Genomic DNA, 22,987 nt, shown 5'->3' with positions numbered 1-22,987 from the left:
GCTTAACTTTAAGGTTGCACTCTTACATGACTTTTCTACCCTTCCCACAATGACATTTAATGTGAAGCACCGGATGTCAACAGCTTTGACAATCTGAAGGTGGGCTATTACAATTGTGAAAGTCCATCAAAGTCCAGATGAATAGACAATGGTTCGAAGATATGCATGAAGCTGTCTACTTTGACACGTTGATCTATAAAAAGCAATGATAATCTGCCAAAATTTGAAGATATTTTGGGATGTTGCTTGACACACTGATGCTGTATTCATGGGGTGTTCCAGCTCTATTGAATGGATATACTGTGTGTGGAAGGGGTAAACTATTGTACTGTGTTTTACCTGCTGCAACCAACCAGATTGGTAAGAGATGGTGAATGGTTTTGCTTGATGTTTGCTGTCTATCTACATGGGATAATTGAATACAGTCAAATGGAAAACGAATAAAATTGATATTAAAAAGAAATGACAGTTGGAGGGTAGATGAAACTCTCACAGAGCAATGAGGCTTTGGCAGAAGCATCGAGAAATGAATTTAACTCCTACTTAAGTGGTTCCATACTCATCTGTGTGAAGATTATGCCATCCTGCATAAACCTTTTAATAAATAATGTCCAGATGCAGGAGGACTCTGGAGACACTGCAGAGCAGTTCCAAAGTGTAAACATAGCTGGCAAGAGTTGGAGGAGCTCCATAAGACCAAAAAGGAGTATTCTAAGGTTGCCCAGTCTCAAATCCACCAGCAAATAGTATAATCTCACTGCTGGGCAAGAGGAAACCAGTGAGGCAATGGCTGTTGGACATATCGCAGGTAAGAGAGGCCTTAATGGAAAAGTAGTTGCGTTGATTCACCGAACTGTGTGAGTGAGCAGGGCCTACTTTGGCAGCACTAGGCAGGTACGGTCATATTCTGGAGAAGAGCGTCTACACTTTGCATGCCTCCACTGAATTGCCCAGTTGTGTTACTGAGTATTGAGATCTTTTACTATATTGGCCAATGGGATCATGCAATGTTGTGTAAGACTGACTTCCCTGTCCATCTTCATCAATTCAATGAGTATATGTTAGAGAGTGGTGATTCAATTTAGTCATTAGTTGAGTATGGTATTCCTGTGAGAGCCAGGTAGAGCTGTGGAAGGCACTCGAGGCACCTGCTAGTACTTATGAGCTATGTGGCAGTGTTGAATGAAAAGCACATGATAAATATGTAGCTTCCCAGTGTGAGGATGCAGGGAAGAGAGATTCCAGATAATGGTGGGAGACGTAAAGGGTACAGTATCAGTTTGCAACATGATAGCGCTGCACTTCACTGATGAGTCAATTCAATTTCTTTCTTTATTCGGATATTGAGCATAAATATTTATAAAAGCACCATTTAAAATTTACACAAAAAAAAACATAATACATATATACACTTCAAATTGATGTCATACATTATTGGAAATTGATTTACGAGATCTAAAAACATTTTTTTTTAAAGTTGATACACATGCAATGGTTAAAACATTATCTAATTTTTGTATGGCCAGAAAAGCTAAGTGGCACTGGTTAAATCCCATCATTCTCAAAAGGGGCGTAATCCATTTTTTCCTTTGGGTGGTATAATGTTAACAAAATAATAAAATATGCATATCCGACTGTGTCGATAGTTCATCACATGGACACTTTTTTAATTCTTTAGTCCAATCATTCATTTTTGGATGACTAATTAATCTATGTAAAATGTTCATTCTAAAACGAATTAAAAGAAACCTATCAAATGCTTTCATATCCAGTTTAAAGTATGGTTGGATTTCACATGAGATAATGGTTAATTGATGTAGTCTCACTGTGCTTTTCTTCATTTCTATATCATATCTTTTCTCCTCAAGATATATCATGCATTGTCGTTTTTAGTTCTTTTCTAGAAATGGACGACATTACATTAGGGTCATCAAAGTAATCCCTATGTCCAATCTCACTAAGAAATGATTCAATGTAGGCCAACCATCGTATTTTTCTACTTTTTTCAATCAGCAAAGCGTCTTCCAAGATAGCACGGGGAAAAACACACTCCTCCGTTGTCCACACCCGATGCCGTAGAAGGATTGACTGATGAGTCAATGAGAGTGCAAGATAAACATGGAAGTGGCAATGAGTGGGATCAAAGAAAAACGGTTCTACATAGTTCAGAAAAAGTAATAAACACATAAGTACAGGAGTTAGTTGGCTCTGCTTAACTCTTGTGTGTGATAAGTCTGGCAAAGCAGAAAGAAATTGTAGGAGCAAAGCAGCCTGTTAGCTCCCTCGTCTGAGGGAAGAGAAGAGTGATGAAGAGAAGCACACAGGTGAGAGAGAGCAACAAGAACACAGATGGGGAGGGGCAGCCTATGAGGAAGACAGCTGGAAAAGACATGTACTTGTGGAGTGCTTAAGCAAAAAGAGAAAAGTAGTTCCCAAATGCGAGCAGTGAAAGGACACAAGTAAAGAGGGTATGCTTCAGGGGATGGACAGGCACATGATGGACAAGGCTAACCATTTAATAAGAAACAATCAAATAAGAGCAACAATAATGCCAAACAATGATAAGCAACAGGAGGGCTTTAAACCCAATGTAAGTGATGGTAGGCTGGCAAATGGTCTTTTCCAACAAGACAGCTTGTGCTGTCTGATAGGCTTGACCTAAAAACGGAGTCAGGGACTTAAAACAAAAGCCCATAGGAATGAATGTTAAATTAAATTACCTTTAACATTTTTGACAAAAATACTTTTAATTTTATGTTAAAAATGATATATAAAAAAACTGAAATTTTCGTTTATTACTAAACATATTAATAACCATTTTTACATTGTTTTTAATGTAACTTTAATGTTTATCAAAATAGCTAAATAACATTAAATTAATTTTGGACATAACTTTGAATACTTTTTATTTGATAAAAAAACAAAAACTCTTTTAAAAATCCATGTCGTTTTTTTTTACTAAAATTATTTTTAATCGATTTCTATTAATATGTATCCTAAAAATAGGTTCATTTTTTTATTCTCATTAACTTTTAAACTACTACTAGGGACTGTAAAAAGCAAAGCAGGGCAAAGATGGGGATCGGCAGGACAAACACAAGGATCCTAGTAACTGGAAGAAACAAAAGATATGGACTCCAAAGTAAACTAGAGACTGCAAGAAGGGAAGCACATGCAGTGTGTGGATTAAACAAAGAAAGAAAATACGGACGCCTGGGAGCGGAACACAGAAGCTAAGGACAAAAACAAAGGAATAGGTAGAACTGAGAAAGGACAACAGGGCAACAAACAGGAAGCAAATGAAAATGGAAGAATGCAAATGGAGAACAAAACAGAATGGAAACACAGAAAGGGCATGCAACTGACTGCAAACTAAACGGCAGAAAAGAGAACAAGACAGGATTGGAAGAATGCTGGCTGGAACGGAACACAAATGTTGGCGATAGCAAAGAAGAAATGGGTCAGCAATCAGCCAACACGTGTTCATGCGCATGCAGGGGTATAAAATAATGCATTAACCAGGAGCATTAGTCAGCGGCTGCTTATGAGGAGTTCCTAGCAGCAGCAACCTTAGGTGGAGTCACATGATTGGGATGCAAAATATTTGTCACAGATTTGTGTGTAATCTCATTTTCACACAAGTTTTCGAAGAAAGAATCCAAGGCTGAGGAATGACAGGAGTTATGCATTGCATGCTGGCAACTGAATTTTTGTTAATGCATTGCCGTGCATTTTAGGAACTGTAGGCCATGGAAAACGTGAGTATTTACCAAATTATCCATGGCATGCAGATCTAAGGGCTTTGGATGAGTTCTGTTGATGGTTTCCAGGCTGTAGCTGGTCCATGCACAGTGTCACTCTTCAGCAGAGAGATGGAACTGTAAAACGGTTGTGAAAAGTGAGACTTATGAAATGTGGAGTGGCTGGAGGCTCAATGAACAGTCCAGAAGGTTTACATTGGATGTTTGCAATAGGAAACCAGCAGAACAAACCAAGAGCATTGGAGACATGTCCCCATTTAGTAAGTTTCAGAGGAAAATGAGCCGCAGAATGCTTCACTCTCTGGATCCTAGAAACAAGGGGACAGATAATCAGATTGAGAATTTAACCTTATTTGTTACCAAAGGGGATGAGGGTGTTTCCTAATGTAAATGTATAGGGAATATGGATATAATAGGATTTTTCTTGTGAGGTATATCAATGAATGTATAAATGAAAGCAGTTTATAAAGCGCACAGCTGCCATAGGTCGTCCTGGCAGACAATAGAGAGAAAAATTAGAAGGAGATATCAAAGTTGTAAAACAACCAGGTTTTAGGGGTTTTCCTTCTAAAAAAGGTTGTAGTCAATTATCAATCTTAAGTCAAGTGAGAGAGAGTTCCAATGTTTAGAAGTAAGATACAAAAATGATCTGCCTCCGCACTAGTATATTCGATTGTGTGGACGCGAAGCTGCATCTTTGGTTCTGATCTTAGTGTCTGAATAGGCTATTTAAATGACATTTTTTTCCATAGAAAATGGAAACTGCATTCTGTAAAGCAGCATGTATGAGTATAAGAGCCTCGAAGTTTATAGGTTCATGAACAGGAAACCAGTCTAAGGATTTGAGGAAAGGTTTAACTTATGTTCCTCGAAGTATTCCAAAAATCAATCTGGTGGCTGTATCCTGAAAAAATGGCAAAGTATTGATGGAGGTCCCCCCGAAAACAGAAAATTGTCATAGGATATTCTAGAAGCGATCAAACCTTGTCCTATGGTTCTTCTGGAGTCCACTGAGAGGAAAGGGAGGATCTTAGGAAGAGTGCTCACCATACTAAAACAAGGGATGTATGACATTACAATGCATGCTTTTACCACGCATGCTGTTACAACGCAGTTTTTACAACGCAAACCTTTACAACGCATAGCGCTTTGGGGTGCTGGATAGTGAATAGTTGAATTTACTATTCCAACTCCATTCCCCGTGGACACTAGGGAAGATGTTGGATAGTAAATTAAATCTATTCCCTATCCTAGAGCGCCCCCCAGCGCAATGCGTTGTAATGGTTTTCGTTGTAAAACCTGCGTTGTAAAAGCACTGCGTTGTAAAAGTTTCGTTGTAAAGGATGTTTCCCGAAAACAAGATGAGCTTAGCTAATTTATATCGAATTGAACAGGTTAAAGTATTATTGAAAATCGCCCCTTAAATTCCCAGCTGTATTAACTGGGTTTAGTGGCAATCCCAGTTCAAGTGGCCCCTATTCTTATGTCCTTCCTTTGTGTTATTTGCCAAACATAAAGATTTCAGTTGTTTCAGAATTAAGCTTAAGAAAGCTATTGTTCATTCACATGGTGACTGCTTTCCTACTTTTTTCAAAGTTGCTTCTAGTGGCAAGAGGATTTTCTGAAATGATGAGAACAATTTTTGTATTATCTGTATGCTGATGAAGGAAGAGCTACAGCATACGTATCGCAAAACTACAGCATCAAGACAAAAAGAAAAAATATTCACCTAGAAGGTTAAGTAAAATTTACAATAGAATGATGCACTGTGGATGAAGCAGCTGATCTCTGCAGAGTTTCACCTGTGTCACCAGCATATTAGGAACCAAGGGACAAATTTATCAACATTTTGTGTTGGTGAAAAGTCATCAGAAGTGCTGAACATTGGTGCAAAGTGTTCATTTGTTACCTTCTTTCCAGGAAAAAACACTGGAAAGCTGCCTAAAACTAACAAAGGGCCCTACTACGATGTCGGTCAGATGAGCATCCGACCGACACCGTAGCAAGATGGAATCGTCCTACTAATAGTAGGCGTCTCACCCACAGTATTAGGATGCGACCGCCCCATGGACAGTCAGAAACATCCATTTTTCTATTGCAGCTTGTGTGGTAGCTGGAAAAGAGCCACAGCACAAGCTGCAATAGAAAAATTTATGTTTTCAAACATCACTGTACCGTGTGGTAGGCATCATGTGCAGTGCCTGCCACATGGTGCAGGGATGTTTAGGGGGCACCACAGGTGTCCTAAGGCCCCATAGCAGAGGGCCGGGGGGAGGGGTTCCTGCTAGAGGCCCTCAAAGTCAATGTCTGCCTGCCTTTTAATGGCAGGCGGGACGCTATTAAAGGGAAGGTGGAAAGTGACATTGTAATCCCGACGCAGAGACAAGGCTGACTCTGCTGCCATTTTGGGATTGCAATTCAACCTGCCACCCAGACTGGCTCCATGAGCACCTCGAAAGCAGAGTGGAAGTCCGTCATGGGAATCAATCCCACCAGTATCATAATAATACGTGGTCGGATGGAAACCTATGATGTCGGGCAGAAAGCCTCCGACAAGCTGTTGGATGGATTTACGCTGGACATCATGGTGAAGGCCATAGTAGTGCTTTGCGCTGCTTTGCATTACCTTGCATCAAGGTGGCATCCAATAAGTGGTACATAGGCGTTTCCATGCAACCATTCTTGGATTTTGTCACCAAGCCCTATCTTTTAACATTTATCGACAGGACTTTGCATATAAAAAGCCTCCTTGAGACAGTGGTAAAGAAGGAGTAACGTTTTCTTTTCTCCAAGCTTTTATAACTTTACACGTTTGCTGTACTGTACAGCACAAAAAATGTGGGAGAAGTTTAACAATGAATCTGAACGTAATGTTATGGACTTGGGAGGGTACCCTTCCGGCACAAAACATATGCTTGACTCATTGACGCTCCAGTGCACTATTGTGCAAGAGATGTGTGCATGGCGCTAGACAGACAGAAAGTGCACCCATGCTAGGGAAGAGAGTAGCAGCACCGTATCTTAGTAGATATGACGCTGTTCTGCGCTTTCCCTTTCATGCAACAAAGCTCAGCATCTTAGGTTGCTTCCGTGCGTTGCGTGAAATATTTGTAAATCTGCCCCATGTCTATGGTCTGATAACGCACAGTGCTTCATTACGAATCAGAGACGCGCATTCCTATGGATGGGTCTCAACAAGATGTCTCCGAGGAGACTTTGCTTGGGTTGATTCTCTGTCACATGTGGGATGAACGGCTTAGTAGCTGGTGGTGCTGCGCGGCGGCAGCATAATTACTCACTGCTCGTTTGTTTGCTTGTTCCGGTGCTTTTTTTTAATAACTCCCATCTGACTCCGAAGAATAATTCTTGCTTTCCCAATCACAGATTGCAGTCCCGAATTCCCAGCCCCAATAAGCAATTCACTGCACATCCCGCCGCAGCTGATTACTGAAGCAGCGCCCGGGGTTAACTGTAATACATTTGCACCTTAATATCGGGCACAGTCGAACCAAACGTGAACTTGTTTTGCATCATGTTATCTCGAGTTGCAGCTCGCGAAGAGTCATAACAGGTACTGTTTAGAATAGGAAATGAAAGCAGAACAGACTGGGGGGTTGGTTGAGCTGTGCGTGCAGCGGTGATTGAATATGGTTGCAGGCAAGCTACGGTGCGCAGTAATGAAGTTGTAATCTTTCCTGCAGCAGTGACAGAAATGGAACAAGATGCTAACTTAGATACAGCACACTTAACCAGAGTATGTCTCGTGTCCTATTTGCTCCTTTCAATTCAGTTTGTCACTACCGTGAATTAGGGAGTCAGTTACCGACCCTTTTGAGCGAGAGGTAATAGGATCTGCTCAAGAGGTATGCTGCACAAATTGCACACCGACTGCCATTTTGTAGGATGCAAGAACACCCCCTACCCGGGTCGAGAGGTAATAGGATCTGCTCATAGAGGTATGCTGCACAAATTGCACACCGGCTGCCATTTTGCAGGATGCAAGAACACTCCCTACCCGCTGTGAAGATCAATGAATCAATTAATAACTAGTATTGTTCAATGTGATATCTCGGTGTGAATTCACTATGGCACACAGAGCCTTATTCCCAAGTAGGTGCTATTGGAGTGTGCCTGGATCCAAGTGACCACCGCCACCCTCCGTCTAAAAGGCTGCCATAGACCAGAGCCAAATGTCCCTAGAATGCCTTTTCTCTAAAAGACAATGTTTAGTCTGGGAGATTGGGTGCGAGCGGTGGGTGGGGAGCAAGGGGTCATTGGAAAAACAGGCAAGGGACAGAGCTAAAGTACCTAAATGGACAGCACGAAAAGTGATACATGGTTGTTGGAGTTAGAATTGGTCACTCCCCAAAATGGCTGGCACAGTTCAGGCTGCTATGCTTCATCAGGGTGAAACTGACAGAACACAGTGGGCCCGATTCACAGAACTAACTTAAGACAAAATCCTAAACTTACTACCATTTTGGTATTCACAGAAGGCACTTACTCATTTTGGTATTTACAGAAGGCACTTACTCATTACGGTATTCACAGAAGTTAGGAGTCCTAGCTTTAGTATTCACAGAAGGCACTTACTCATTATGGTATTCACAGAAGTTAGGAGTCCTAACTTTAGGACTCCTAAATTCCTTCTGTGAAAACCCAAAGTCTTAAAGTTAGGATTTTTCTCAGTTTAAGAGTAGTAAAGTTAGGACTCCTAACTTTAGGACTCCTAAACTGAGAAAAATCCTAACTTTAAGACTTTCGGTATTCATAAAAGGCATTTAAGAGTCCTAAAGTTAGGAGTCCTAACTTTACTACTACTAAACTGAGAAAAATCCTAACTTTAAGACTTGTGGTATTCACAGAAGGCATTTAGGAGTCCTAAAGTTAGGAGTCTTAACTTTACTACTCCTAAACTGAGAAAAATCCTAATTTTAAGACTTTCGGTATTCACAGAAGAGATTTAGGAGTCCTAAAGTTAGGACTCCTAACTTCTGTGAATACCCAAATGAGTGAGTGCCTTCTGTGAATACCAAAATGGTAGTAAGTTTAGAATTTTGTCTTAAGTTAGTTCTGTGAATCAGGCCCAATGACAGAATAGATGAGCTGCTCAACCATTGTCCTTGGGATGCCACATGGCAGGGACATGGGGGAGCAGGCGGGTTGCCATCAAGGGTACAGGGAAGGGAACGGCACTTGCATTACGGGCCAGGTCTGACAGCCGCCGACAAGGTCAGTAGCAAGGTAAACCTAGAACCTGCAAACCCCGAGACACCTGCAAGTGGGCACAGCACAAGGTCAGTGCTGTTAGCCGGTAACGGGGAGCAAACATTGGGACAATGTATAAGCAAGAATTGGAATATGTAACAGATAAACATGGGTCGCAAATGACAAACCAGGGAGTTGTGATATGTATTATCCATGTTGTGTAATAAACGGTGGGCTTTTTGCACCACAAACTGTGTCCACTGAATGTTTGAAGGGGGAGGGTGAGCCATGATACGGCTGTAAGGCAGGGGTGTACTTGCACGCTTGGGAGGTGTCCTACTCCTTCCTGCAGCGTAAGGCTGGTTTGACAATGTCTGCCAGAGCTGAATTTGCTTTCCAATCAGAACCTTTGTTACATCCCCTTTGAACTGGAACACAAGGAATCTCACCCAGTTTTGACCTTTTTAGGTCTCATCAATAAGGTGCTGATAAAGTACAGGTTCACAGTGAGCTTTGGACCCATATCTGGGAACACTATTCCCACTTATGAAGACTCATTTAGACATCTCAAAATGTTTTGAATGTAAATGCTTAAAGTAATCTCAGACATCACAAGTGAAGAATTTGACTCTTAAACCATGAACAGAATGGATGCTTCACTCAGGACCTACTCAAGAACAATTCTCCTTCAAAGTTCAGTGCGAAAAGAGTGTAAGCCAAATCATTATTATTTTTTATAGAGTTTTATATAGCGCAAACTAGACATGAATATATCGGGTATCAGAGTGCTTTATATGAGTACCAGTTTCGTTACTGATGGAAACATTTATTTTTGTTAGGCACTGTTGGACTTGGCCCTTTTTGCAGGGTCATCCCTGAACTTTTTGCCTTCCTCCTATATTTTGTCTGACCTCTGCTGATCAGTGCTAAAGTGCATATGCTCTCTATGGTAAATTGATGTATGGATTAGTGACTCCATGATTGGCTGGTTTGGTTTACTTGTCAGACCCTAGTGCAGTGCACTGAGTGTGCCCAAGGCTTGTAAACCAAATGCTGCTGGTGGGCTTGCAGCACTGGTTGTGCCACCCACAGAAGCAGCCTGTAAAAGTGTGTCTCAGGTCTGCCATTGCAAAGCCTGTGTGCAGTCTGGTACTGCCATGCTGACTGGGCAAGTGCACCCACTTGCCAGTCCTTAAACCTTCCCTTTTCTGCACATTAGTCACCCCTGTGGTAGGCCCAGGGGCAGGGTGCATTGTAGGTAAAAGGTAGGACATGCCCTGGTGTGTGTGGCATGTCCTATTAGTGAATTACAGCCATTTTTGTTTTTCACTATTGCAAGGCTACCTGTTCCGCATTGGCCAGAATGGGCAGATTGATTATTACATCCTATCATCCTAACTAACTCAGGGAACTAGGTAGAAAGTTGAGTTTAGTGGGCCTGAACTCAGAATGATCAAATACATCTTTTAGTGAAGTTGGTTTTAACATTCTGTGTTTGAAAATATCACTTTTAGAAAGTAGGTATTTTCTTGTCTAACCATCCAAGCCTGCCACTGCTAGGTTGTCTATTCCTTGTCTGGAGTTTGAGTGACAGGGGCTGGGAGATTCCAGGAGACAGGGTGAGTCAGCACAGGGCTGAATAGAGAGATCTGCATGCAGATGGGAGGGAAGAGTTGCACCTGGGACCTGAATAGGGCTGTGTCATCCCTCCACAGTGCTGGCTCCACCTCCATGGTGTGTCTGATGTCCCTAGCCTGCACTGTGAAAGGAAAGAAGGAATCTTGTCAACAAAGTGCTCCAGGACTGACCAGAACTGGTTTGGACTAGGCAAAGTTCTCTCTGTCTTCAGAGAACAAAGAGAAAATGAGTATAAAAGGGGAGACCCAGATCCCAGTACTTTAGATCACTTTTGGGAAACAAGAAGCAACCTTTGCTGAGGATAAGAACCAGAAAGACTGAGGAGAGACTATCCCTAAGCTGAAGTGCTGCTTGAGGGATTGGGCTGCAGCGGTTGCCTGACTGCCAAAGAAAGGAGAGAGGAACTTTGTGTGTACTTTTGTCAACTTGTGAAGGATCTTCAAGGGCTTGAGATAGAGCTTGCCTCCTGCTGAAGTCTCAGGGACAACAGACTTCACCCACCAGCTCCCCAAGAGTTCTTTGGAAGTGCCTGCAGTTGTGTTGGACTTTCTGAGGAACTGCGTGTCGCAAGGAGCTGGAAGCGCGACTCACGAAGAAGAAGGGTGTCGCCGCCACAGCCTCTGTCATCGCATTGCCGGGAAGCGTGCCGCAGGGCCTGTCGCGGCTCAGAAGAATCATTTAGTTGCTGCACGGCCGTTGGGTGTGCACACATCATGTCGCAACCAAGAGAAGACGCCATATTTGTTCATTGCACCGGATCTTGATAGCATCACAGCACTGCTGGTCGCATCGCCACGGAAGCGCTGTATGAAACTGATGCATCACTTCCCCTCACAGAGAAGAACCGATGCATCCCCTACGCATCAGTAGGGACCCGATGCATCACTGTTCTTGCGTGTAAGGAGCCGACTTATCACCTTCCCTGCCACACTTTCGTTGTATAGCATTATGCATCCAAAGTTACATTGAACTTAAAGTGTGGCATTTTACATCTAAAGAGAACTAAGCTATTTCTACCATTTTTAAAGTACAGTATTGTGGATTTTTTGTCGTTTGTGGTCTTGTGTTAAGTCTATATAAAAATACTTATTTTTATACTACAACTTGTGTGGTGTCCATCTGTAGTGTTGTCACTGGGTTACTGTATGTGTTAAATAACACAAGAAAACTGATGGTCTAAATAGGAAAAGAGAAAAGTATATGTAACCATACACACAGAACAGAAGTAAGCAAAACGGCCCACATTACATGAATCATCAGTCTAGCTGTAAGTAGTAATAAGAGAATGATAGCGCAAATGCGACTTCATGTCAGGAGAAACCCTGAGGAGGGCAGAAAAATAAGGATTTCCATCAACTGCCCTTGGTGGCCAGTGTCATCATTTGGAAAACCAAAGGCTCCCCATGTCACTTCAGCTCTTCTGGCAATGAGCCAAACGTTGGTAGACTAGGCGTGTAGTGACAGAGAAGCAAAGTGCAGTGCAAACAATATAAGTGTGAGTGAATTAAAAAAGATACAACAGTGGTCCAAGAAACCTTTATTGATGACCACTGGTGGACTTATTAAAAAATACAGTGTCGGTTTTGAATGAATCTACCGAAAATGGTCTACTAGTTTCAGCCGCAGTGGGTATAAGAACCCCGGCTTTCTTCAGGACCTAATCAATTTTGCTACTGCATTAAGTGTAATGATGAAAACAGTGATAACAGAAAAAACTAAAAAATATCACAGTGGTAATGCATATGACCAATCACAATACCTCCATGCAGGATGGATGATAGTTCACACCTGTAAGAATAAAACAAGCATCAAGAGCAAAATCCACAGTGCGAATGCTGTCTCATTCATTACCTACTAGACTGTTCTGGGTTACCAAGAAAGAATACAAAAATAATACACTCACCTATCCTGAATGAGGTAACAAGCCTCACCTCACCTGGCTCTGACTCAGGTCAAGAAGGAGGCACCGCCCTACAAGATGGGAGTAACAAATACAGGACACCCCAATAAGCCACACATGCAATCAATTATGTGTATGGACAAGCTATTATAATAGGGCTAGTTTCTAAAAATGAAAAATTAAGATAAAATAAAATTCCATCTGTCCTCAGAGTTAAGTATAAAAGAATTGTAAAATACATGTATAGTATTCCACCCAAAAAGACACGAAATACCGAGTGTGGCAGATGTATATGGCTCAACACTCCAAAATATTCGAGCTGCCATGGCATTATTCAGGGTCCCAAATATGCTTGCCTCTACCCAGAACTAGTATTCATAAAAGAGAGCTCAGTTACATAGGTAATAAGAATTTAGGCAGGGTCAACAGTACCGGGAGTTATGTTTGTGCCCCAGCGTGCTGAGTAGACCGTAATGCCATTAATCAATCGGCCCGCACACCCAGAGTTTATCAAAAATGCGGCGAGGAATGGAAGCATTAAATTTTTGTAAGATAGAGCACAGATCGTGTTGCATATCACCACGCTTACCTAACCGTCGATACCCCGGATATGTCCTGAGGCAGGGGGAGGTAGCGTTTCTCTCCAGACGGCCGCCATTAGTGCTAGTCACGGGAAACCATGTGACCCATGACATCAGTGAGCCTGAGCCAATCGGAGACTAAAACTACAAAATGACATCATCGGACTGTCAAATGTAGTATGAAAAGTCATGCTATGTGTCTCTTCCAATATGCATTCAAAGTATACGCCGGAGAAATCCATAGGACCCACGTGTGTCAGAGCAGTCCGGGCATGAAAAAAAAGTTATTTCAAAGCGAACAATATTTTAAAGCCAAACGAGGCATTCACAAAGCGAATGTTTAGGTGATAATGTTCCTTTCAGTGTTTGAAAAAGTTATAGTAGACATGCAGTGAGGGGCTAACCTGGCCATATATTGTTGAGTCTGCTCAAATAATCAAAGTCATGTACAAGATGTATAATATAAATATATATATAAATGATATTCATACATTTTCCTCTCATATATATTGGTGTTAATATACTATTACAGAATGTATAACCAAGGACAAACGTGTTCTTCCGGATCACATCTGTGAAGAAGGTATTCAGAGAAGTGTCCAAGGAATATCGTCGTTTAGACCTTGTGTATCACTTTTGAGCCTAAACACCCATCTCTGTTCCTTCTGTAACAGATATTTAGTCTTGTCACTCACATGGGGGGGTATGGTTGATTTCTCCAGCCCTGTCCAGAAAAAATCTTCTGGTTTGTGTTTAAGCTCTAAAAAGTGTCTCGTGAGTTTAGTATTGGATTTGCCACAACGAAAAGGACTTTTGTGTTCCAACATCCGTTGTCGTACTTTTCTTGTGGTCATGCCCACATAGCTTATCTTACAAGGACATTCAATTAAATAGATTAGATGATCACTATTGCAGTTAGAGAACTGTGTCTGGATCCAAAGTCTTTGAGTACCAATGTCTAGGGTTTTAGTCTGTTTAGTCTGAGGGCATATAGAGCAATTTCCACAAGGGAAATGACCTTTAACCGGAAGTAAGTCCCATAAGGTGTTACTCATGCTGGATTTCATCAACGGCCTCGTGTGTACCAAGGCTTCTCGTAAATTCCGCCCTCTCTTAAATGCAAAAAGGGGCATGGGAATCTGTTCATTTCGGGTGTTCAAAAAACGCCAGTTCCTTTGGATGCATTTTTGCAAGGCATTGCTCAGAGTACTGAAGGTGTTGACAAAAGTCATGCATTCCAAGGGGGGTTTCGCAGCTTTAGGTTCCAAAAGTGCTTCTCTATGATTGTTGGAAGCTCTCTTACAGGCCGTTTTCACCATGTGTCTGGGATACATCTTATCCTGCAGTTGTTTGGATAAATTATTAGCATGGTGTTTATAAGATTCTGATGTAGAGCAATTACGCTTTAGACGTAAAAACTGTCCGAAAGGGAGATTCTCCCTTAGAGATTTAGGGTGCTGGCTATCAAATCAAATCAAATTAGACTCTGGAAGAGGTACATTGACGACATCCTGTTGGTCTGGCGGGGGGACGAAGAATCAGTCCGAACTTTCCATACTTGGCTCAACACACAAAACCGCTACTTACGGTTCACCTTGGAAATGAGCAGACATAGGATTTCGTTTTTGGACCTCTCTATATATGTCACTTCTACTGGTCTATCAAGCGAACTCTATCGGAAACCAATGAAATGTAATTCTCTACTGAGATTTGACAGCCAGCACCCTAAATCTCTAAGGGAGAATCTCCCTTTCGGCCAGTTTTTACGTCTAAAACGTAATTGCTCTACATCAGAATCTTACAAACACCATGCTAATAATTTATCCAAACAACTGCAGGATAAGATGTATCCCAGACACTTGGTGAAAACGGCCTGTAAGAGAGCCTCCAACAATCATAGAGAAGCCCATTTGGAACCTAAAGCTGCGAAACCCCCCTTGGAACGCATGACTTTTGTCAACACCTTCAGTACTCTGAGCAATGCCTTGCAAAAATGCATCCGAAGGATCTGGCGTTTTTTGAACACTCAAAATGAACGGATTCCCATGCCCCTTTTTGCATTTAAGAGAGGGTGGAATTTACGAGATGCCTTGGTACACACGAGGCCGTTGATGAAATCCAGCATGAGTAACACCTTATGGGACTTACCGCCGGTTAAAGGTCATTTCCCTTGTGGAAATTGCTCTATATGCCCTCAGACCAAACAGACTAAAACCCTAGACATTGGTACTCAAAGACCTTGGATCCAGACACAGTTCTCTAACTGCAATAGTGATCATCTAATCTATTTAATTGAATGTCCTTGTAAGATACGCTATGTGGGCATGACCACAAGAAAAGTACGACAGCGGATGTTGGAACACAAAAGTACTTTTTGTTGTGGCAAATCCAATACCAAACTCACGAGACACTTTTTAGAGCTTAAACACAAACCAGAAGATTTTTTCTGGACAGTCCTGGAGAAATCAACCATACCCCCCCCCCATGTGAGTGACAAGACTAAATATCTGTTCCAGAAGGAACAGAGATGGGTGTTTAGGCTCAAAAGTGATACACAAGGTCTAAACGACGATATTCCTTGGACACTTCTATAAATACCTTCTTCACAGATGTGATCCGGAAGAACACGTTTGTCCTTGGTTATACATTCTGTAATAGTATATTAACACCAATATATATGAGAGGAAAATGTATGAATCTCATTTGAATATATATCTTTATTATACATCTTGTACATGACTCTGATTATTTGAGCAGACTCAACAATATATGGCCAGGTTAGCCCCTCACTACATGTCTACTATAACTTTTTCAAACACTGAAAGGAACATTATCACCTAAACATTCGCTTTGTGAATGCCTCGTTTGGCTTTAAAATATTGTTCGCTTTGAAATAACTTCTTTTTCATGCCCGGACTGCTCTGACACACGAGGGTCCTATGGATTTCTCCGGCGTATACTTTGAATGCATATCGGAAGAGACACATAGCATGACTTTTCATACTACATTTGACAGTCCGATGACGTCATTTTGTAGTTTTAGTCTCCGATTGGCTCAGGCTCACTGATGTCATGGGTCACATGGTTTCCCGTGACTAGCACTAATGGCGGCCGTCTGGAGAGAAACGCTACCTCCCCCTGCCTCAGGACATATCCGGGGTATCGACGGTTCGGTAAGCGTGGTGATATGCAACACGATCTGTGCTCTATCTTACAAAAATGTAATGCTTCCATTCCTCGCCGCATTTTTGATAAACTCTGGGTGTGCGGGCCGATTGATTAATGGCATTACGGTCTACTCAGCACGCTGGGGCACAAACATAACTCCCGGTGCTGTTGACCCTGCCTAAATTCTTATTACCTATGTAACTGAGCTCTCTTTTACGAATACTAGTTCTGGGTAGAGGCAAGCATATTTGGGACCCTGAATAATGCCATGGCAGCTCGAATATTTTGGAGTGTTGAGCCATATACATCTGCCACACTCGGTATTTCGTGTCTTTTTGGGTGGAATACTATACATGTATTTTACAATTCTTTTATACTTAACTCTGAGGACAGATGGAATTTTATTTTATCTTTATTTTTCATTTTGAGAAACTAGCCCTATTATAATAGCTTGTCCATACACATATTTGATTGTATGTGTGGCTTATTGGGGTGTCCTGTATTTGTTACTCCCATCTTGTAGGGCGGTGCCTCCTTCTTGACCTGAGTCAGAGCCAGGTGAGGTGAGGCTTGTTACCTCATTCACGATAGGTGAGAGTATTATTTTTGTATTCTTCCTTGGTAACTCAGAACAGTCTAGTAGGTAATGAATGAGACAGCATTCGCACTGTGGATTTTGCTCTTGATGCTTGTTTTATTCTTACAGGTATGAACTATCATCCATCCTGCATGGAGGTATTGTGATTGGTCACATGCATTAACACTGTGATATTTTTTAGTTTCTTCTGTTATCACTCTTTTCATCATTACACTTAATGCAGTAGCAAAATTGATTAGGTCCTGAAGAAAGCCGGGGTTCTTATACCCACTGCGGCTGAAACTAGTAGACCATTTTCGGTACATTAATTCAAAACCGACACTGTATTTTTTAATAAGTCCACCAGTGGTCATCAATAAAGGTTTCTTGGACCACTGTTGTATCTTTTTTAATTCACTCACACTTATATTGTTTTCACTGCACTTTCCTTCCCTGTCACTACACGCCTAGTCTACCAACGTTTGGCTCATTGCCAGAAGAGCTGAGGTGACATGGGGCGCCTTTGCTTTTCCAAATGATGACACTGGCCACCAAGGGCAGATGATGGAAATCCTTATTTTTCTGCCCTCCTCAGGGTTTCTCCTGACATGAAGTCGCATTTGCGCTATCATTCTCTTATTACTACTTACAGCTAGACTGATGATTCATGTAATGTGGGCCGTTTTGATTACTTCTGTTCTGTGTGTATGGTTACATATACTTTTCTCTTTTCCTATTTAGACCATCAGTTTTCTTGTGTTATTTATCAGTAGGATTGGGGATTAAAACTGATGGGTCTTTAAATATTCTCCCTAGGACCCCCTCTCTCTCCCTCTCCGGGAGTTGAGTAATGTGTGATTACTGTATGTGTTCACAAATGCTTTACACACTGCCTCTGAGATAAGCCTGTCTGCTCGTGCCAAGCTACCAAGGGGGTGAGCAGGGGTTATTTTTAACCCTGGGCGGCCAACTACACTACGCTCGCGAAGTTTGCGTAGTTGGTGCTACTTCGCGCTAAACAAATTGTACGCAGCACAGTGCAAAATCACATAGCGTAGCGTAGTTGACTTTTTTTGCTCGTTCACAGTCCTCAACATCAAGTTGGCGACTGCGAGCAAGCAAAATGACATCCCGGCGAGACTTTTTCTTCGTTCGCGATCAGCAACATCAAGTTGGCGATCGCGAACGGGGAAAATCAACTTCCTGGCTAGATTCTCAATGCGGGGAGGTCAGGTTTCTCATTGCAAGTGGTCGCGTATGCTCGCGATCACTCGCGATGAGAAAAACCACCAATCCGCGTTGAGAAAGCTGCCGCTCGATTAAAAATCTCCTTGAGCGGCAGAAAACGACAGTTTGCACAGTGCAAAATGCCGTTTTCAATGATTGCACAGTGCAGACAAGCATCCGGCACTGTGCAATCATCGTGAACAGCGCACTACGCAGTTCGCGTAGTGCAAAGTGCACTTTGCGTAGCTACGCGTAGTGCAACTACGCGAACTATGCCCAGGGTTAGTTAATTTAGGAGTGTACCCCCTTACCCTGACTAAAAAGGGTCCCTATTTGGACAAAGGTACCTACCTCTGCCAACTAGAGACCCCCAAACCTAACAGGCATGCAGAGATTAAGTGATTTGCCCTGAATCATAGAATATTGAGTGTTCCTGCCAACTTGAACCCGGTTCCCCAGTTGCAATGTCAACCACTCTAGCCGTTAGGTCAACTCCTCTCCCCAAATGAGCCCACTGCATTCTTAACACCTAACCCTAGAAAGCATTTTTGCATTCATTCTTACTTTGGAAAAAAATATATTTTGAAACACTATTAGCACGTAGTATTTCAATTATATTATGATTTATTCAGCAATTCATACGAGCAACAGTGATTGTAGTTTCACAACAGTAAATGTTTAATGCGCACAAAAGGCTCCTTAAATTGTCATGAATATTATGTCTTTTTAAACTAGGCATTCCTTTGTTTGAGTGACGTGCTAAATAATAAATCAAAATGCTGAGAACTCGTTATTCATATGACACACATTGGGTTTATATTATTATGTTCTGCAGTGTGCAAATCTATGTGAATATATTTGCCACATTCTATCTAAATTCTGATTTCTTCATTTTCATGTTAGTTTATTATTCATTTTTATGAGTTTCTAGAATGTAATCAACTACTTTTCTCACCTTTATTGATATTCAAAGAACACTGTTGCATAGAACCAAGAGTTCTTAACAACGAGGTCATGTTATAAAGTTAAAGCATAGATAGTAATGGACAGAGCGGAGTCTCCACACCAGGCCACACAGAATCTATTGAAGGCTACCACAACAGAAGGCCCTTATCAGGCCAATATCAGTGCAGCCGACCGCATGAGAGGAGAATAGCAGACCTTGTTATTTCCTTGAGCATAGAACTTCGTTATTCAAACAGGTATGCCGGTGTATACCATCTCCGAAAGTCGTAATAAGTAAAATGTTCTGCTTTGCTAGGTTATTCCTTGAGGAAAGAGGGCTTCGGGTTCCCCTGATTGTCCCTGTAGCATCTCATGTGATTGATCGTTATATAGAACACATCTTGCTCCGACATTGCTCAGTGGGTTTTGTAATGGTTGCGGAACAACTGGTTTTCTGATTTGGCTAGGCACATTGACTAAGTCCTTAGCAGCAGGGGGGTCTGGAAAACCAATCTCTGCAGTTCTAGAAACGTCCAGCAAATGTATTAATATATAATGATTGATTCCTCAAAAGCAATGGCCCAGGATACGTTTATAAAGTTACCATGTGATGTTTGGACATGTGCTTGGAAGCGTTGTGACATTCTAGAGCTGCATCAGGATAATCCTGTGGTTACTCACATGAAAAGTTATAGGGGCAGATTTACAAGCCCCTTGCGTGTCTTTTACACCGCCGTTGCGTCACTTTTGTGATGCGGCTGCGGCGCAAAAGATGCGATATGGTGCGGGGTATTTACAACGTGACACATCTGGGAGATGCGTCACGTTATAAAGCCCTGCGCCAGAAGGAGGCGTTCCTGCGCAGGGAGGGGCGTTCCGGCGCAGGAACGCCTTCTAAAAGTGGCTGAGTGAAATCTACAAGATTTCACTCAGTCACTTTGGGGCCAATGCTGCGTCAAAACCCTGCGCCTGCTTGAAGCAGGCGTACGGATTGACGCAGCATTAACAAGATAGGCCCCCCCAGAGCATTGCTGGAGCTGCGTCGCGCTTGCGAAGAAACTCCAGCAATGCGTCACTTTTACGGCACAGATGCGTCACGCATCTGTGCCGTTTTTGCCCCATGGTGCGCTGCATTTTAAATGCGGCGCATCCATGGTGGCGGAGGCATGGCGCACAATAAGTGGCGCATCCCTGCGGATATGCAGAGATGCGCCACTTATTGTAAATATGTCCCTAAGCATTTAGGGGCATATTTACAATAAGTGGCGCATCCCTGCATATCAGCAGGGATGCGCCACTTATTGTGCTCCATGCCTCCGCCACCATGGATGCGCCGCATTTAAAATGCAGCGCACCATGGGGCAAAAACGGCACAGATGCGTGACGCATCTGTGCCGTAAAAGTGACGCATTGCTGGAGTTTCTTCGCAAGCGCGACGCAGCTCCAGCACAATAGGTGGCGCATCCCTGCGGATATGCAGGGATGCGCCACTTATTGTAAATATGCCCCTAAGCATTTAGGGGCATATTTACAATAAGTGGCGCATCCCTGCATATCAGCAGGGATGCGCCACTTATTGTGCTCCATGCCTCCGCCACCATGGATGCGCCACATTTACAATGCGCCACTTATTGTAAATATGCCCCTAAGCATTTAGGGGCATATTTACAATAAGTGGCGTATCCCTGCATATCAGCAGGGATGCGCCACTTATTGTGCGCCACGCCACCATGGATGCGCCGCATTTACAATGCGGCGCACCATGGGGCAAAAACGGCACAGATGCGTGACGCATCTGTGCCGTAAAAGTGACGCATTGCTGGAGTTTCGTCGCAAGCGCGACGCAGCTCCAGCAATGCTCTGGCGGGGCCTATCTTGTTAATGCTGCGTCAATCTTTACGCCTGCTTCAAGCAGGCGCAGGGTTTTGACGCAGCATGGGCCCCAAAGTGACTGAGTGAAATCTTGTAGATTTCACTCAGCCACTTTTAGAAGGCGTTCCTGCGCCGGAACGCCCCTCCCTGCGCAGGAACGCCTCCTTCTGGCGCAAGACTTTATAACGTGACGCATCTCCCAGATGCGTCACGTTGTAAATACCCCGCACCATATCGCATCTTTTGCGACGCCGCCACATCACAAAAGTGACGCAACGGCGGCATAAAAGACACGCAAGGGGCTTGTAAATCTGCCCCTTAGATTGCTACAAATTAACCTATTCTTCTCCTCAAAGACTTCTCTCATTTAAGTCATCAGGAGCAAATGAATACCATTTCTTTTCTACGGATCAGAAATCTTGCAGGGCATGACGCCAAAGCTCTTGACACCGTACAAATTATTACAGTCAGGCAGTTATTTAAACTCCGACCAAACACCTCTCAAATCCAAATCCACCTGAGTTCAGCCTACCAAATCAACAGTTCACTCTTTATGTGGTTTAAAATCTACAACAAATTGCAGCACGCACCAGGAAACACCTTGACCTTCAAACCCTGGGCTGAAATTACGAGGCTAACAATCGCAAATCCGTGTGTGGAAAGTAATTTGCTATCTTCACTAGAACCATGGACGTCAATTAGGGGTCACCAAGGGTTGCAGCTGTGACGCCTGGCTTGTCTTCTGTGTCCCTTGGCACTGCTCTCGTGACCCCTGGCGTCAGAGGTGATAAGGGCAGTGTCAGAAATTAAGTTGCACTTCACATGTTGCCTTGTTTACTTTCTGTGCCCTCGAGTACAGCATGCGTCTGGGTGTTTCCTGCAGCCCCTGGGCGTGTGAAGGGAGTATAACATACAGAGTATATGAGGGGTAGTAGAACCGAAAGAGTAGAAAGGTAAAAAATAACAAAAGGAAGAGCAGGAAAACACGGGTAGGTGAATGTGCGAGAGAAACAGAGCGAAGGATTTAAGAGATGGGTTAAAGAGACGTCAGAGAGAGGTGACCAGTGAGGGAGATATAGACAAATCTGATATCATGGGACAGTTGAGAGTGAAACGTGATGGGCCCATCGATAGGTGACAAAAAACACTTGAGAGGCAGAGAGAGGAGGTTACCAGTGAGAGGGGATAACTGTTAGAGAGGAGTGGATACCGACAGAGAAAAGGTTAGCGAAGATAGAAAGAGAGGGAGAGATGGGTGTGAGGAAATTGATGAAGAGACAGCTTGTGATGGGTAACTGAGAGGCAAAGTAAAGAAGAGAGAGAGAGAGATAAGACAGAGTTTAGGAAAAAAACAACGAAATGCGGGAATATATGTATATGATATTAAGACAGACAGGTGAGAAAGAGATAGAGACGAGAGTAAGAGATTTTCCCTCGCCATCGTCCCTCAAAATACCGCTCTAACACGGCCCCACCGCACCACCGCTGTTACCTGCACGGATGGCAGCTAAAAGACTGTAGCAGCCTATCCCTTCAGTGACATAGCCATGGAGTTGGCACGAGCCAAGCCATAAACATATTTGGCAGGTAAGTCATGCAAAAAACACAGTGGCAGATTTACTATGATTTTGCATTGGTTTGCATAATGTTTGGTACTAAGGGCCAGATGTATCAAAGGGTTTTGCCCATTCTGCGTCTATGGGGAAATGTGTTGATACACATGGCCCTAAGTCATGAAAAGCCACTTTGAGTGGCTTTGCATGGTTTAGTAAATACTAAAGTAATGCAACGCAGCACATGGCACAGCCTTCTGTTTTACCTTCAATTGGCAAGTCATTCCATGGGTGGAACATAGGTGTTACCATTCATCCACCTATGGATTTTGGTGGATTCGCAGATTTACTAAAGTTAGTAAAACTGGGAAAGCGTCAACATGCTACAACGTCCCCCGTGAGGCATAACGAGGAGAAATATCTTTATTTCTCCTTGCTGCTTCCTCTTCACAAGTGTTCTGCATTTTGCAGAATGCATAGAAAGAAGAATATGTCTCTAAGGATTTTTTTGGGCAGGAAGGTGTACTTTCCTGCACAAAAACAATCCTGCCCCATAT

Source organism: Lissotriton helveticus, chromosome 3_1, assembly GCF_964261635.1.
Source record: "Lissotriton helveticus chromosome 3_1, aLisHel1.1, whole genome shotgun sequence".
In the NCBI taxonomy this organism is placed as follows: Eukaryota; Metazoa; Chordata; class Amphibia; order Caudata; family Salamandridae; genus Lissotriton; species Lissotriton helveticus.
Note: the sequence above shows the minus strand (reverse complement) of the source record.